Source organism: Phoxinus phoxinus (assembly GCF_949152265.1).
Source record: "Phoxinus phoxinus genome assembly, chromosome: 18".
Lineage (NCBI taxonomy): Eukaryota > Metazoa > Chordata > Actinopteri > Cypriniformes > Leuciscidae > Phoxinus > Phoxinus phoxinus.
In genome coordinates, this window is record NC_136893.1 from 14,864,102 (window position 1) to 14,881,066 (window position 16,965).

At 38.6% G+C, this 16,965-nt stretch overlaps 1 long non-coding RNA gene across 1 annotated transcript; it reads right to left on the reverse strand.

Annotated features, from left to right (window-relative positions):
* Positions 1–1,172: 1,172 nt before the first annotated feature.
* Positions 1,173–8,516, reverse strand: LOC306985591. The gene is made up of 4 exons (XR_013794829.1): positions 8,311–8,516; positions 7,295–7,379; positions 5,859–5,919; positions 1,173–2,099 (listed from the first exon to the last, which is right to left on the reverse strand). It is a non-coding gene; the product is annotated as an uncharacterized lncRNA (long non-coding RNA).
* Between the last annotated feature and the right edge of the window lie 8,449 nt (positions 8,517–16,965).

A 16,965-nucleotide genomic window follows, 5' to 3' on the forward strand; every position in this document is an offset into this window, starting at 1 on the left:
TTTGCATTTAAAGATACATGCTGAAACTTCACAGACACATTCTGGGGACACCTGAGAGTTATATTACATCTTGTAAAAAGGGGTATAAGGTCCCCTTAAAGGCAACCCTTCGTTCTCCTGGCATGCATCCATCCAGTAAATTAAATGAATGCCTAAATTCTGCAGTATAAGACATAAGGATAGTCTAAAAGTGAGCAGAAATGATTAGGCTTTTTCGGCAAAAGGCACTGTTATATTCAAAATTTGTTGGATTATATATATCACAATATAAAATATATTTTGTTGTATTGTAATGCAATGGAAAATATATTTGAGAGGGACATAAAAATGGGAGTAATTTTTATTATTATTTTGTATTCTGATAAGTGCATGAATCACATCAGGAGGTCTGGTTAACAAGGCAAGTTCAGTTTTGATCTTTCATCACAGATAATATATCCAAATAAACCTACTGACAGAATACAATTCAGACTAAAGATATAAAGTAAAATAAAATTCTAAATACAGTCTGGCTATATTAATCATACAACAGAAACAACATCATACGTTTGCCCCAAAAATGTGTCATTGCATAAAAATGTGATTGACAGTGTATGTGGCATTAAGATCCAATCCAGCAAGTGACTAAACTGGCATATTGGACAAATATCTGAGGTTATCCACACAGTTCATTTGCTATCATTGTACTTTGATATATATGGTGTCCAATACCTTTTAAAGTAACATTAATATGTTTGTGATATTAAATCTGTGAAGGCTACACTGTTGCATCTACACTGTAATCTCATTTTCAGGGTATGATTTAAAACAAAGTGCTTGAATACTTTGTGAAAGACCTTAAATTGATTTTCAGCTTTCCGGAGAAGTTCAGATGTATTGCCACACTGATGTGATTACATCAAAAACTCAAGTGAGTTACGGGCGTTTCATTCACCTGATCAAACCGCCCTTTTGATGATCAACAACCGAAACCAAAACTAATGAATTTCCCTGAAAATGAAACTCGACTTAATACACACAAATTGCTTTAAAGTTAATACTAAACAGAAACCAGAAATAAAGAAACAACACATGACAATAATGACGACATTAATATATTTTCATTTTTAATATTCATATAATTAAAATAGTTATTAAACACATTCTATATTATACAAATTAACTTGTGTACATATGTAATATTAGATTTAAAAAAAAATATTCCAGATATTTTTCAAACCAGAATGATTAGTATTTCCGTTCATCATTATGATGATAATGTATATTTTAGACCATTAGCAAACTTCATAATGAACATATTACAACACAAAGTCATCTGAATATGTCATCAGACTCTAAGCTATAGGTCAAGTATAAAGATTTCACAACAATGTCATTGCAATACTGAAATCTGGTCAGCTGATATTCACAATAACACTTGACTAAATCACTCCTGATCTGATGGAAGAGAGAGATAAAAAAAAGAAAGAATGGTTTGATGTAAACTATGACAACAACGTCATGGAAAAAATGACCCAAGATACTGTAAGCATGAATCAGCCTTTCATGAAATCAGTCGCTGTACGTGTTCAAAGCGGCAGTGACAGAAACAAAAGCTCACACTCACAATTAGAAGAAGAAGAATGAATGGGAAGAGAAGCTTGGTAATATGTAGAGACTGAGGTTTCTCTTTTCTTGTCTCTCTCCAGGCTGTAAGTGCGGGTGGGCAGCGGAGTGCGTGACCGGGGTCGGATGGATGGGCTTCCCAAGGTGATGAGTTTCTGCGGCAGTATACTTGCTGATTGCTTCGTTCTCACTCCACACAACAACCAGCTAAGACACTGCCAAAGAACCACTCACAGCAGCGCCCCTCATCCCTCACTCGCTCGCTCTCCTTCCATCACTTCAGCATCTCTCGCCCTCATCTGTCGTCGGGGACTGTAAAGACTGTATATGGCTCTCCTGTCTTCAGCAGGTGAGCTCTGGACGCTTTAATACTCTGCTCATGGAATGTCCAGAGTTCTTCTGTGACAGCCAGGGACAGAGGTAGATTTCCCCTTACCGAATAAGCCTTTGTTCTGCTTTCACTTTCCAAGAGATGACGGTAGGTGAGAGGTCGCCTGAAAACACAAAAATATCTCATATTTCCAGTTTATTACACCTCACCACTGCTGCATATGAAAACAGAACTGTGTGACATAACACAAGGGATGACAGCATTAAAAACAAATTCTCAGTCAGTATTTTTGTTTCGTTTTCAAGTTAAAATGATTAAAATAAAAATAAATGTATGACAGAAACAATTCTTTTACAAAAAAGTTATATTGTCAAATATTATTACAATTTAAAACAACTGTTTCTATTTGAATATATTTTAAAATGTAATTCATTCATGTGATGGCAAAATTTCCAGCATCTTTACTCCTGTCTTCAGTGTCTAATATGCTGATTTATTATCAATGTTGAAAAGAGTTGTGTGGTGCTTAATATTTTTCTTTGATTTATTTAAAAAATGTTTTTCATTTGTAAAATGTTTTTACTGTAATTTCTAATCAATTTAAGGCATCCTTGAAAGGCAAAAGTACTGATTAAGAAATAGATTTATTTATAGTGCAAGTTTGAACTAACAAATCAAACCAAAGTACAAAGGGACAATGATGACTGCATTACTGGGGGTAGAAAGTACCAAAAATCACAGTTCTCATATCTGTGATGCCATTTCAGCATAGCTGCGGGACTTCCAGGTTAGCATTTAATACAAAGCTATGACAGAACCCACAACACTTACCTTCAATAATCACAAGACAGACGAAAACAAGCCCTGAGGATACACTGACGTAGCACCCTTCCAACACTTTACTAGTAACGAGTAACACTAGCTTGCTAACTCTCCCTCCAATGTAAACAAGCCTGTAAAGCTTACATCTGAAAGAGAAAGACTCAATCCTCAAGAAAAAAAAGAGTTTGAGAGACCGCCACACCCCAGGGAGGGGAGAGCACACCTTCCTTTATTACTTATATGAACTATGCTCACCCTCTACACCGCAAATAGAGCCGTGACTCACTTATTCTCAAATAAACGCTGAATCTAGGTTCAAAGGGTTCAGCCTATATTTGCCTGTAAGAAACTGTGAGAACGGATGCATGTGAAAGAGCAAGATCGCTTGTATGAAGGTGTCATATGTTTATGAGTTAAATGACTGACGAGGTCAGTCCGGTGACTCCGGTCCCTGATTTGTTGTTCACCTACAGAAGCACTGTGAAGGCTCTATCTGTTGGTATTCCCCACAGTGCAGCTATTTTGGGCAGACAGCCTCTCTCTTAAGGGCTCTGCCAGAGAAGAAGGGCCTCTGCTCACTTAGCAAAGAAGGCTTACAGAGTGGGAGAGAGTTAGCATGTGCGTGGGAGAGCGGAAGAGTGAGGAGGAGAAAGTGGAGGCACAATTAAAGAGAAATAAAAAGTGAAAAAGAGAAAGAAAGTGCTGAAAGAAATGGCCGTGTGGCTGCCGGTGACAGTTAAATCAGATCAGGGTCTTGAAATGCAGTAGAAGCGTTTGCAGCATTAGATGTGCGCCACACCAGGCTTAGTCACTGTCATCAGACGCTGGAAATCCCATACTCATGCAATAAGGGGCACTGTGACCCTGCTGAGGTGGGTGCTTGTCCTCTTGTAACACTGCTTTCTTGTGCTGTTTGGTGACAAGCTATGGCAGGTAATAAAAGTCCACAGAGCTGAGTTGCCAAGCGCAGGCATGCACGTTAACCCTTGAAATGAGCATTTGCCTATGAAAACAGGTTGAGGTCAAGAGAGGGCTAAGTAGCGCATGTGATATTATCTTCGTTCTCTACTCTTCAGTCCGAGCGAGAGGCACCAGTAAAGCCTTTTTACAGCAACTGCTGATACAATATTCCGTTGCGTCCGCAGCGTTATCTGAGTCTGAGCAAACACACCTGTAATTATGAGACTATTTCAGTAACAGCCCTGCGCTGACTGCTACAGTACCTCACATGAATGCTGACATCACCGCAGGACGGGGGGGAGTGGGGGCAGAAACAGGGTGAGGCTTTCCTAGAAGAAACTTCAAGCAGCTTCCTTTATTTCTACATTTTACCCAAACTGTTAACAAACTACAAATTAATATATTTATATATATTTGAGGGAATTTCTTTGATTGGTTTGTAAGGAAGAACAAACAGTAAGTGGAAAGTTTCACTGAATTCCTAGAATTAAAAGCAAAAAAAAACTAAAAACTTAATGCATATTTTGTTATGCCGATATATCAATATATACTTGTATGTAAAATACATTTAAATATTTTCAGTGTGTGTATGCGTGCCTGTGTGTGTGTGTGTGTGTGTGTATATATATATATATATATATATACACACCCACATATGCTTGTGTTTTTTACAGTATATGGTTTTAAGTATTAGATTAAAGCTTAAAACAAGAAAATTCCAGATATAACAAGCCTTTTGCAAATAGCTTATACAGGTTTGTTTTTTAAGTAAATGTTTCTTTAAGGATTTTATTTGAAAGATTTTTAAATAATACACAAAGTATTAAGTCCTGAAACACAAGACAAAAATACTGATTATAAAGTGTGCTGCCCAGGGGCGCTGCTAGAAATTTTAGGCCCTATGAAAGAATATGAGGTTGGGCCCCCCACCGCACCTATTCCATTAATAAAATCAATCTCTGGGGGCCCCAAAAGTGCGTGGGCCCTTAGAATCGTCCTAACTTTTCCCCCCTTAGCGGCGCCCCTGGTGCTGCCCATCAGACTGTACATCATAATTTCTGTTTTTGTCCGAGTGTTGACAACCTGCCAGTCCTGCTTGGCTGCCTTCTTAGTTACTGGATGTGTGTATCGCATCAAACATGTAGGTGTTTTGTGCGATATAACATGACAAGGCGCATGCTAAGTGACATCCCCAGCACTGGTACATATTACCAGATTAAAGGCTTTGAATTCTATCAGCCAAAAGTGTCATTAGACCACATCTGAAGGCTGCTTTGAGGAAATCTGATCGGCTCTTTGGACAGACAAAGATAAACACACGCACACATGAATGAGCACACAGCTGTCTGACGGTCATTAGAAAAAGAGGAACGCTACATGTATGCCACCCAAACCAGCACAGATGTATAAATTCATTATACCACATGCAATGCCTTGTAAAAGCATGCATACCCTCACATACCCACACACACACACTCTCATACACAAACACACACCTCGTGATCTGGTTTCTGCTGCAGTTGCTAAATTGCAGTGTTGTGTCCCTATGTCTGTCTCGTGAGGCCGACGGCTTGCTGAGGCCACATGATGGCAGGAATTCCTGGCTGCTTTGGGCCTGATGTAATCTCTAATACAGGCTTTCAGGAAGTAGGGGAAAAACATACGCGCTTACACACACACACAAACACACACACACACACACACACACACACACCTGCCAGCTGACACTGCCGTGTGCCTGTACACCTCTGACACACTTCAAAACCAGGTGGTGTATTACAGGTGGTGTTTTAACTGACAGATCAAATCTATGCATTTATGGGTCACAAAGTTTGTCTAAACTAGTTTAACTGTATAAGTAGGGACTGATAATCTGAATGTCTAAGGAAAATATACATTTAGAACAAATGGAGTGAAACCAGTAGTAGAGGAGCAAACCACTATCTATCTAATGTATATAACATAATTTAAAGGGATAGTTGACCTAAAAATAAAATGCTTTTTACAAGTTTTTTCCACATTATGGGCAACATACTTTATGTGAAAAAAATAAGTCAAAGCACTCCGAATGCAGATACAATTAGTAATGAAACTAATTTAAGAAAGAAACCTGTTTATCAACAAGGAATCAGACACTCACCTTTCTGCTAAGCTTGTTGACTCAAGGTCTCTCATCGTCTCCAGGACATCTGGATACGTTTCTGTAAAAGAAGCACTTAGCTTTTTTTACCAGCGTCTGCACTGTTGTTTTCTCGCCCTCTTTCTCCCACGGTTGTGTCACTTTGTCTATAGTACAGCAGTCATTTCATTCCTCGGACTTAATCATCTTAAAGGGAAAGTACTGCTAAATGTCACTGGCAAAACTTCTCATGTTTTTTCCTTTATTCAGCTAATTAAACTAGTACTGTGCCCAGCAAGTTCCCCTCTGTGATTTTATTTACAGTAGTTGGTATTTCATTGTTAGAAATAATAATATAATTTAATTCAACATTATTATATATATATATATATATTTTTTTTGTTACATTAAACAGGGTGAGTGTGAGTGGACTCACTGGAAACCACAGAATGAGTAGAGCTCACAATCAATCAATAAATACAAATAAATAAATTAAATTGCTATTACGGTCAGAAATAAATGTTTCCACTACAGGGAAATACTTTTATATTTTAATTTTATAATACTTATTATACTTTTATAATACTTGTATACTGATTGGCCTTATCACTGTCTCCTCTCCACCAGTAAGCTGGTGTGTGGTGGGCGTTCTGGCGCAATATGGCTGCCGTCGCATCATCCAGGTGGATGCTGCACATTGGTGGTGGTTGAGGAGATTCCCCCCCTTCTATGTAAAGCGCTTTGAGGTCTCAGAAAATGTAACAAATTATAATTATTATTATTATTTTATGTTTATTAAGAGGCCATATTCTTCAAACCATATAAAATACATTCAATGTCATTTTTATGTCTAATACTTAAATTAATATTTTGTGACAAAAAAACAAACAAATAACATTAATAACATTTTCAATTTCAGGGACATTTTTGTCACATTTAATTGCATTTTTATTTGCCCTGAGGCCTCATTAAGTTCTGACCCTTATAGATAATATTTCAGAAGAACCAAACATGTTTAACAACAACTGCTTTTCACTGTTCAGTACTGAAAATAAAAATATCTTAAAATAAAAGAAGAGACACAAAAGGGAGGGAAACTGTCATAGGGGACTGACAGGTTTGCTTACCAAAAAAAAAAGCTAGAACCTCAAGTCTTTGCAAGGCTATATGGGGAGACAAAGTGCAAACATTGCATTCCTAAACAATATCAGTTTACTCAAGAGACTGTTGATCAATGCAAGCTCTATTTGTAGAGCTAGAATACATTAATAATTCACACAGCCCACCTTTCAGCCAGTAAAATACATTACTATCAGCACACTGATGCTTCTGGCAACAGCAGAGGTTCTTACGAGTTAACCGCTGGTTCAGGGAAGTAACCAACACTTTGGTAGCCACCAAATAAATGTACAGTGACATCAGTCAGTACATAAAACAAGACTGGTAAAACATCTCACCTTTTGTCTCAGGAGTCGTGTCATCAGAAGAATCAGCCGTGGTGAGGTCAGGGATCTTCCAGAGAGGGAACAGCCAGTGCAGAGACTGTAAAAACATCCCTTTATACGGTCAGTCAAGTTCATATATGTTTGTTCAGACAACACAAAAGACTGAGTCACAAAGGGATCCATTATTCTTCCATTGCTTCAGATTGATTTTCTCTATTTTTAAGGTCAGCAGTATTTGTTCACGGAGCAACAAAGGTGATGAGGGCAGAGTCATTAAACAATTTATCAATAATCTCTGTGAAAATCCACTTTCATTTACACTCATAGGCGGAAATAATAACTCTTAAAGAAATAAATTATTGGGAAAGTTTGCGAAGAGAGACACCAATGATTTTTATAGCCACTACATTTCAGTTTCAACGGCAGCTCATAAATCAAAATAAATCTATTTTGTAGCCAATTACACTGCATCTTTGTATTTTTATTTTAAATATTTTCAAATTATTATATATATCTTTTAATATACATATATATATGGTGGTTGAGGAGATTCCCCCTTCTATGTAAAGCGCTTTGAGTGCCGAGAAAAGCGCTATATAAATGTAATTAATTATTATATATATATATATATATATATATATATATGTACACACATACAGTATATATATGTTCTGACCCCATATATAAAGACCCCATTGGCAAATAATTATTTTTTTCTCATTTTACGCATGAACTTTACTGCATTTCATTAGAATTATGCTTAAAACTAGAAAAAATGGCTAATAGCGTAATAGTTTTTTCATTCAAGATATATTCTCTAAAAACAAGTCTTGTTATCTCACACAGTTTTGTTTCTTTAAGATGCTTAGATGGTTTTTAATGGAAAAAATATACATTTACTGATTACGAAAATGTTATGCAGTGTACTGATGTACTTTTAAGTAGGCTACACTGTAATAAAGCAAAAAAACATTTAGAATAAAAGCACTTCTATTGTTCCATAAGCTACAGCTGAGAAGTGACAATACCTGGGTGTTGGATGTTTGTCAGTTCAGTCTGTCCCAATATCCAGAGTGGATAGTATGCTGTTTTCGTCTTCACCGGTCAGTTGGATGAGAAACAGTTACTGGTGCTGACCACAAGCCTCAACTCCCTCCTGACATGCCAGTACAAGTCAAGGCATGTTCTTGTTGCTCTGCACAGCGCCCTCTGCTCTACCGCTTCAATGGGAGAACTGGAGGAGGAGCAAAGAGAGTAGAGAAGACTTAGCATTAGAGGTGACAGGACAAATCAGAGACATCTCTCTCTCTCAGAGGTCACTGTCTTTACAGGCATGTTCAGACAGTCACTGCGCAATACAACAACACATGAATAAGTGACTCAGGCAGGATGTGTGAGTAAAGTTACGTACAGACACGCGCAAGAAAACGATTATGCTAAAGTCAATTTAGTAACATGATGGGTATTATTCAAAGTGTTAAAAGTACCCTACGTTTCATTCACATTTACACATTGTCTGCACAGGCATTTCAACCCATTCACGTAGTCTAAGTGGGATTAAAGATTAAAGTATAGTATAAGCGTATAACAGAATTGCCACAGTAGGATTTCCTATTCTATTTTATAGGTTATTTTGTTAAATATTTCAATTGAAAATGTTTATTTTGAAAGATAAAATACGATTAAGAGAGGGCAAAGCATAACAAGCGCAGTACAATTAATAAATCTATTAAAGCGTTCAATGGTTTAATTTAAAACAGAATTAGAACAGTGAGGGTCTTAAAAGCTCAAAAGAGTTAACTTTTAATCATGTACAATAGAGCAGATCTGTTTTTGTCAATGACATGCAGTTTGTTCCCCGAGGGATTTCTTCATGGGACCCTGCACTGCTCCCCCTGGTGGTGAAGTTCTTACTGCACCAAAGTTCAAATTGATGTATGTAGTACTGTTCTGCTTTTAGGATACAAGCTCAGTTTGAAAATAAAAATATTTAACGATGATATCTGCATCTAAAATGTAATAATATAAGAAGAATTTAGATTAATAATTTTTTTTTTCAAATAAAATAATAATGTATAAAGTAATATATGCAATTGAAAAAGATGTATATAATAATAATATTTATAATAACAGTAATTAATAATGCATTTTTAAACTTTTTTGCAAAAATAAAAAAGAGCATATGGTAAATACATGCAAAATGTGCAATTGTAAGGTTGATATACTGAGAGAAACCATTAAGCATCGCTTAATTAAATGATTGAATCAAATTTTCACAGAGAATTTTGACACAAATATTCACACTTACCCAAATCCTCAGTGGAATACGCATCCACACAAATGATTTCTCGAATATAAGCCAGCACTGATTTATGTAGTAATGAAACACAAACCCTAATTAAAGTGAGGCACCAGAGCAGTAACGCAGAGCCCAGCGCTCTAGAGAAACTTCATCACCAGGCAGAGTTGCAGTGCAGCGGCACAGCTCAGCATCACAGTAGATGTAACTCTGTGGCCTCTCTCTCTCTCTCTCTCTCTCTCTCTCTCTCTCTCTCTCTCTCTCTCTCTCTCTCTCTCTCTCTCTCTCTCTCTCTCTCTCTGCAGTCTGGTCCCCACTGTATGTTACAGTACTAGGACTGCACTTCACTGAATTGCAGCAGTCCAAGACTGATGACCTTACCAATAAAAAGAGCAGAGTCACAAATGCCAGCGTTTCCACGCCGTCCTGTAGCTCACCTTCACCCTTCTCATTTACCCCCCTTCTAATTGTTTCGCCCCACTCTGAGGTGGCTGAAGTAACATTTTGTTCTGACATGTACATTTCCTATTGGTTTTACAAGACCACGTGGAGTGTCAGTCAGAGCTGACTGATGGCTTTTGGACACAGATGCTGCAGTGGACGTTAAGAGGGTGCCAAATATATCGCCGAGCGCGCTCACTGGCCTACTCTCTGCTGCATTGGAGCCTTGTACCATTTGAGTCATCAAAAAAAAAAAAAAAAACTCTTTACGAACCTGAAATTTTGTATCATGCTGCTGTAATTGGTCTGCAGATTATGTGAAGTAGCTTTGCGGATGGCTTTAAATTCCGAAGCGTTGAAATAAAGGAAATCCCTAAACATCTGCCCTGTGTAAATATGCTTGCAACACTATGAGAGGTTGGAGGGCAAGTGTGGAATCCTTACTCCAGCAAGATCAAAGCTTGCTGCATTGATTACATCATCGGAACTAGAGCACTAGTATGGGACAATGCACCATTGGGTTGGGGGGGGGGGGGGATTCGGTGGGGGAGGTGGTTGAGTAAAAGGGCTAATCTAGCTGTTCTATCTTTTTTTTCTGTCAGGAGGGCATATCCACAATCTAGGCTTCCAAACTCCAGACAAGAGCAATAGACTTCCTTCTATTAACTTGCTTTCTCTGTTTCTCTCTCTCTCTTGCCGTCCACGTGACCGCGTAGCTGCCTGTCTTTCTCGCTGCTGCCACATCTTGGCAGTACTGCAGGAACTGTGCTGCAGGACACTGCAGGGTATCCGCTCTCCCTCTCCCTCTTACTCTCAATCTGTAACTTTTCACGAGGAAACATTGATGAAGAAAAAGAAGCCGTGTTAGATTGGGGTAAATGGTAAGCTTTGTGCGTTGAAGTCATTCTGTATCTCAAAGCAGATCTCTGGAGAGAAGGGGGAGGAAGAGTAAGAGGAGATGGGAGGATGGGTGTTAAAGAACATCAGGTGAGTGCGGCAATACGCTTTTTGGCTGAGCAGCAGCAACCTCCTCCCCCCACCCCCCTTTGGTGAGCGCCATGAGAAACTGCAGTTTCTGCTAATGATGTCAGGCAGCGGATCTGACAGTGATATATCACTCCTCACATTCCTGCTGTACACAGATCTAATCCTGCCCTATAGCAAGCAATATACACAACCGCGGCCGTTCTTCAACGCTCAGCTGGGATGGATGGGTTATGTGCGTAACCTGAGTTGAACTCATCACCGCAGAGTTCGTGTACTGGTAATGAGCGCTACGTTCAAACTGAAACCTACACAGTCCGCTAAAGTGTCATGACAAAATCCCTTTACATTTCAAAGAGCTACATTGAATAAACATAAACGTCACGCTCATTACCAGTTCAAAGGTAGACAAACTGCAACTAACAAAAATCGCAATTTCGAAAAAATCTATTTCATTACACTACACATAATAAACAAAATATGATGCATTTCCCATGTTTAAGCATGTAAGTAGTATATATAGTTGAGTAGAGAGTGAGCTGAAGCAGAAAAAGACCTGCAGTGAAAGAGTTATGAGTCCCCCCCCACCGCTTTATTTAAGTCACTCTCTCTTGTTCTCGGATGGGACGGTTAGTAAGAGTGCAGCACCGTCCAACAGAGAGTGTGAAACACACACGTTAATAAACACCCAAGCTGAGACTCTAATGTACCTGGCTAAACCTTTCTGTCAAAATCTTCTGTCCGAGTGCCCTAAGAGTCTATGGTGGTGACAGTTGCTATCTGACACGCACACTGCGTTCTGTCCTCCCTAGGCCGTCCTAACACGTTACTTCCATTTTCCCATCTGCTGCAAGTTCTTTAACTCTTTCCCTTCCTGACATTCTGGATGCAAGGCAAACTGCAGCATCAGTACTTCAAGCTACACAACACAACAAAGTGCAGCAAAGTATGGCACCCTGAAGCAGAATATCTCTGGCCTACATCTTTTATTTATGCCTGTAGGCGTCATTTCTATACCGGCACTGATCCTAAATCAAGCTTGTGCGTCTTTTCGTCCTGTGCTAAGTGCTCTTGCTGGTATCCCGCATGCAACTGCGTGTGCAAAGATTATTAGTAAGACCGGCCGGCATCGGCTAGGGAGATGACTACCGAAGTGTCATAGCCTGACTGCAGAAGATCACTCATCATGTAGGTCAATGCAAACGGGTCCTTTAAGACCTAAGAGCAGGTGAGTGAATAATTCTGCAATCAGACCGAAACATCCCACAAAGCTGAATCCCCCCCATGATTGGGTGAAAAGTTCAACATGCGTCCTCTAGCCCTGTAGAGAAAGACAAACTTCCACATACTCACCCAGCCTTCGCTCTTCTCCGAGTCTTGCAGGGATGATGCACAAGCAGCCGTGTCTTCTCCTCCGGTGCTGTAAAGTTGACTGCAGCATTGCCTGCTGAATGGAATGACATTGTTCGCTCTCTCTCCCTGCTTCATTCTCCTGCTCTCTCTCTCTCTCTTTTTCTATCTCTTGCTCCCCCTCCTCCTCTCTGCGCGCTCACTGGCAGTACAAACTGCACAGCTCAGCAGTGTTCTCCCACTGCCGCAGCAGCTCCTGCATGAGCCTTGCGTATCCGAGTGTGCCGTGACTTTTAAAGGGGAATGCAACCTCCAGGGTCAGTGTGCACCTCATCGCCACCCCCCTGCACTCCCACTATCACGACCCCCCACCACCACCTTCCCCCGCAGCAGCTGGTCAAGACATTCCTTAAAAAAGGTAGGGGGGGAGGGGGAGGGGGGTATCGAAACTACCTCAATTCCTTCGGATTAAACGGGTGACCCTTTTTAAAACTAAAGTATGCTATGCTCGTAGTGCGGACACCATCCATCTTCTGCTGACACTGGCCCAAATCCGCCTAATGAGGCTATGTGGCCGATTTCGTCAGGTGGGTTTAAAAACGATGAATGGTGAATGAACTGAAAATCGTTGTGAGAAAATGTTTGTACCGATGTTGACGAAAAAAACCTCTGAAATACAAAACCAGGATCTTGAGAAACCAGATCTGGGGGTGTTTGAGGTGTTTCGTTGCTTCCATTGCAACCAGGAGGTCAACTGTCTGGGAGTTAGAGAGATACATTACCAGTGGTGTGCAACATTATATTGGACGGACCACGAAGCATTTTGACAATTAAGATGATTGAGGCTTCGTGTTCCATTCGCCATACGTTCTTAATCCTGACTTACACGTCGGGAGACCTGACATTACCGTAACTTCTAACAGAGGGGGGTTTGAGAGGGCTGGCCCGCTCTGTGTACAGTAAATCAATCGGAACTCTTTGCATCAGCAAAGCTGGAGCTGCAACCCTGCAGCGGATTTTTCCCCCATACCCGCTCTTATTCTGTAAAGCACAACGCTTTGAGTCCGAAAGCTTTTACTACAGTACTACTGCAGAAAGCTCACTGAGCTACAATTACTCCTGTTCAATGAAATACCGGAAATACACGATCAGGAGTGCACTGGTCATGACCATGACCTCTGGATAATATATAAATGGCTGCAGCGCGCTGGGAGCCGATGAGGGGGCTTTGTAGAAAAGGCAGATGTCATCATAACTGTATTGATTGGAGACTTGCGAGTTTGCCCAGTGGAACAGAAAGCGATCGAGCACAAACTCTGTGCTGATCTCGCACATCTGCGGGACTGTTAGCGCACATTTCAGTTTGTTCTTCAAATCGGTTAGGCCCTAAAAACTCAAAAATCATACTTTGGGGGGTAGGGGGGGACAGTATTAATGAAAAATCTTAAACCTTTCCTCACTGAGCCATTCAAATGATATGGTGTTTACTTTCCTCTGTCTCATCTGTGACATCAAAGAAAGATACTCATCATGGACAGAAAACCAGGATGATTGCACCTACTGATGCCACTGTAGACAAGTGATAGACTGATATACATTCATATTTTACATTTACATTTTTCTATTAGCAGATATCTAAAGCAACTTACTGTACCAATAAGGAATACAACATCAGCAATTCATTCTAAGGAGGCAGTAACATGCAGAGGTGCGCAATACAAACATTAATGACCGTTTAGAGATAAAAGCGAGAAATATTTGAAGAGTAATTATTTATTTGTGTTTTTTTATCAGCTGAAATTTGGCCATTTTGACAATTGCAGTTTAAACATTTCTTGATAAAGTCTTAAATATTGTGTAAAATATATGTTTGAATTAAAAATTTTTTTAAAGATGACATTAATTGTGTTAAATTGCAACACTGTAAAAAATGATACGATCAATAAGTTATGACAACATATTGTTTTACATTGCTGTAACTCATCAAAATGAGCAATTAAGTTAAGCAATTTTCAATTTCTAAGTTATACAAGATTCAACTCATTTTTTAAATCAGTTTAATTTAAGCTGAATTGACTTTAACATTCAAGTTGATTATACTTAAAAATTTAAGGCAGCAACTTTTTTTGTATAGCAAATAATATGTAAATAATTGTTCTCCTTTTAATTAAATTAAATCCTTATGAGTCATTAACTCGCAAATATCAGCTGATATTTGTTCATTTTAACATTTGTATTTAAAATATTTCTTGATAAATATTGTGTAAATCAGTGTTTAAATACATAAGGTTTACATATTAATTTGATTTACTATTAGATTATTTTATATTTAATGTTACCATTTGTTAATTTAAACGCTTGTATTTACTATTTGCTAAACATTTCACAAGAAATATTTGAAATATGTATATAATAGTGTATCAACCATCCGGCCATCAGCCGCATGCTCTCTAGAGATCAGCATCACCCATAAAAAAAAATGAAAAAACTCCTATTGAGCAACCACTAGTTTGTCCACATGCACCTCTCAGCACTGCTGGTGCGCTGCGTCACACCGCTGAGCATCCTGTGCTGACTTTGACACAGATAGAAATGCCTTCACCAGCATCTCCTTCATGAGCAGTGCATTTTGGTAATGGCATCTCCATTGATAAATAAAACATGAGTGAAGGGCCCTTTTACATGGCTGATCACATTACCCCTCGCCTCACCTGACGCTCTGAGTCAGCTGTCAGAGTGTCCCCTTCCGCCTCCGCACGGCTCTGGGATTATAGCTGGCCGTGAATACCCACGGGAGCAGCTTCATCAACCAGCCAGCATGCGAAAACTGTTCACAGCCAGGTGTACACATGCACTGATACTTCAGTTCAGGGTGATTTAAACAAAGACTGAAATACACACAGGTCATTTACATGTTTGTTGTGACTCATTTGACTAATTAAGATTTTAGTCAAAATCAAAATTTACTGTACTTTTCTTCCAAGGAGGAGACAGTGTCAGTAGCTTATGCATGAGATGAAGATGTGTGAAGATATCAATCATGTACTTCATTGTGCATCATTTTCAATCAAGCTGTAATTAATAATTCAAAAAAAAGTATGAAAACATATACTACAGATAAAGGGAAATCTCTTATGTTCACCAAGGCTGCATTTATATGTCCCAAAAATATACTGTGAAATATTATACAACTCTTTTCTTTTTTAATATATTTTGAAATGTAATTTATTCCCGTGATGGCAAAGCTAAATTTTCAGCATCATCATTCTTAAGAAATCATTCTAAAATGCTAATTTTCTGCTCAAGAAACATTAATGATTATTATCAAAGTTGAAAACACTTGTGCTGCTAAATATTTTTGTTGAAACTGTGATTTTTTTTGATGAATAGAAGGCACAAAAGAACAGCATTTATTTGAAAGAGAAATCTTTTGTAACAATGTAAAAGTCATGTTTGATCAATTAACTGCATCCTTAATTGCTAAATAAAAGTATTAGGGCTGACAGATGTATTAACCCTCTTTTGGCTTAAAAAAACTACTGTCAGGATTTACTAAAGACAGCAGTGAAAAATTAGCAAAATTTCTGAGAAGAGTATTTAAATAAATCATGCAATGTGAATTACTAAGGTTTGTGCATGTCAATTTACTGGTTGTGCCATTATACACTGTTGAGGATTGTTAGTAGAAAAGTGTTGTGAAAAGCTTTTTATTTTATTTTATTTCCTGATTGTGTAGGCCTACAGAAACAGAAGTTTGCATAGTTGAAGAAACATAATTAGTTTTCTTTGTAGTTCTTGGCAGTCATATGTCTGTAGGCCTATTACTACAATAAAGGCACATTTGGTCTGGATTACTTACAGTAATACAAACAGACACATCAGGTCTATCTCTAACAGATACAGAGGTTAATCTTCAGATCTCAAACTCAGATTGGAAGTTGTAACCGAAAACCCATCTGTCTACAATTGCATCTCCCACTTTGGTCTGACAGAGCCAGCTGTCCTCCAGAAGAGTATAGCTGCACCCCTTCTGCCTCTCTCATTCATCCCATCCCTACCTCTCACAACCAGCTGAATGGATTAACTAACTGACAGAGAGCAGGAATTCAGCGAGCCTGTACCTCTCAGCTGACCTCATTTTTTGAAGCAGGCCAGATCTCTCTCTAGGCCTATGACCGCAACAGAACTGGCATTGGCTAACCTCTAACCTCAGACACACAGAAGAGCAAGTTTGAGAAATACAGCAGGCAAATTAGAGATAAAAATATTTTTTAAAAGATGTAAAACTGAATGATATTAGAATTCTGACTGATACGATAAATAGGCTATCTTCATGCTATGACTAATACATTTGGTTGGTAACAATTTAAAAAGCTTCATTTGATAATATTAGTTACTACATAACAAGATGAACTAACAATGAACAATACTTCTATAGAATACTTTTGACCAAATAAGTTATGACGGTTGGTAAGCAAAGTTATACAAGATTCAACTCATTTATACATTTATAACAATAAATGTATAAATACATTTATACATTTATAACAACTCAAGTCAGTTTAATGTAATTTAAGTTGACATGACTTACACATTTAAATTGATTATA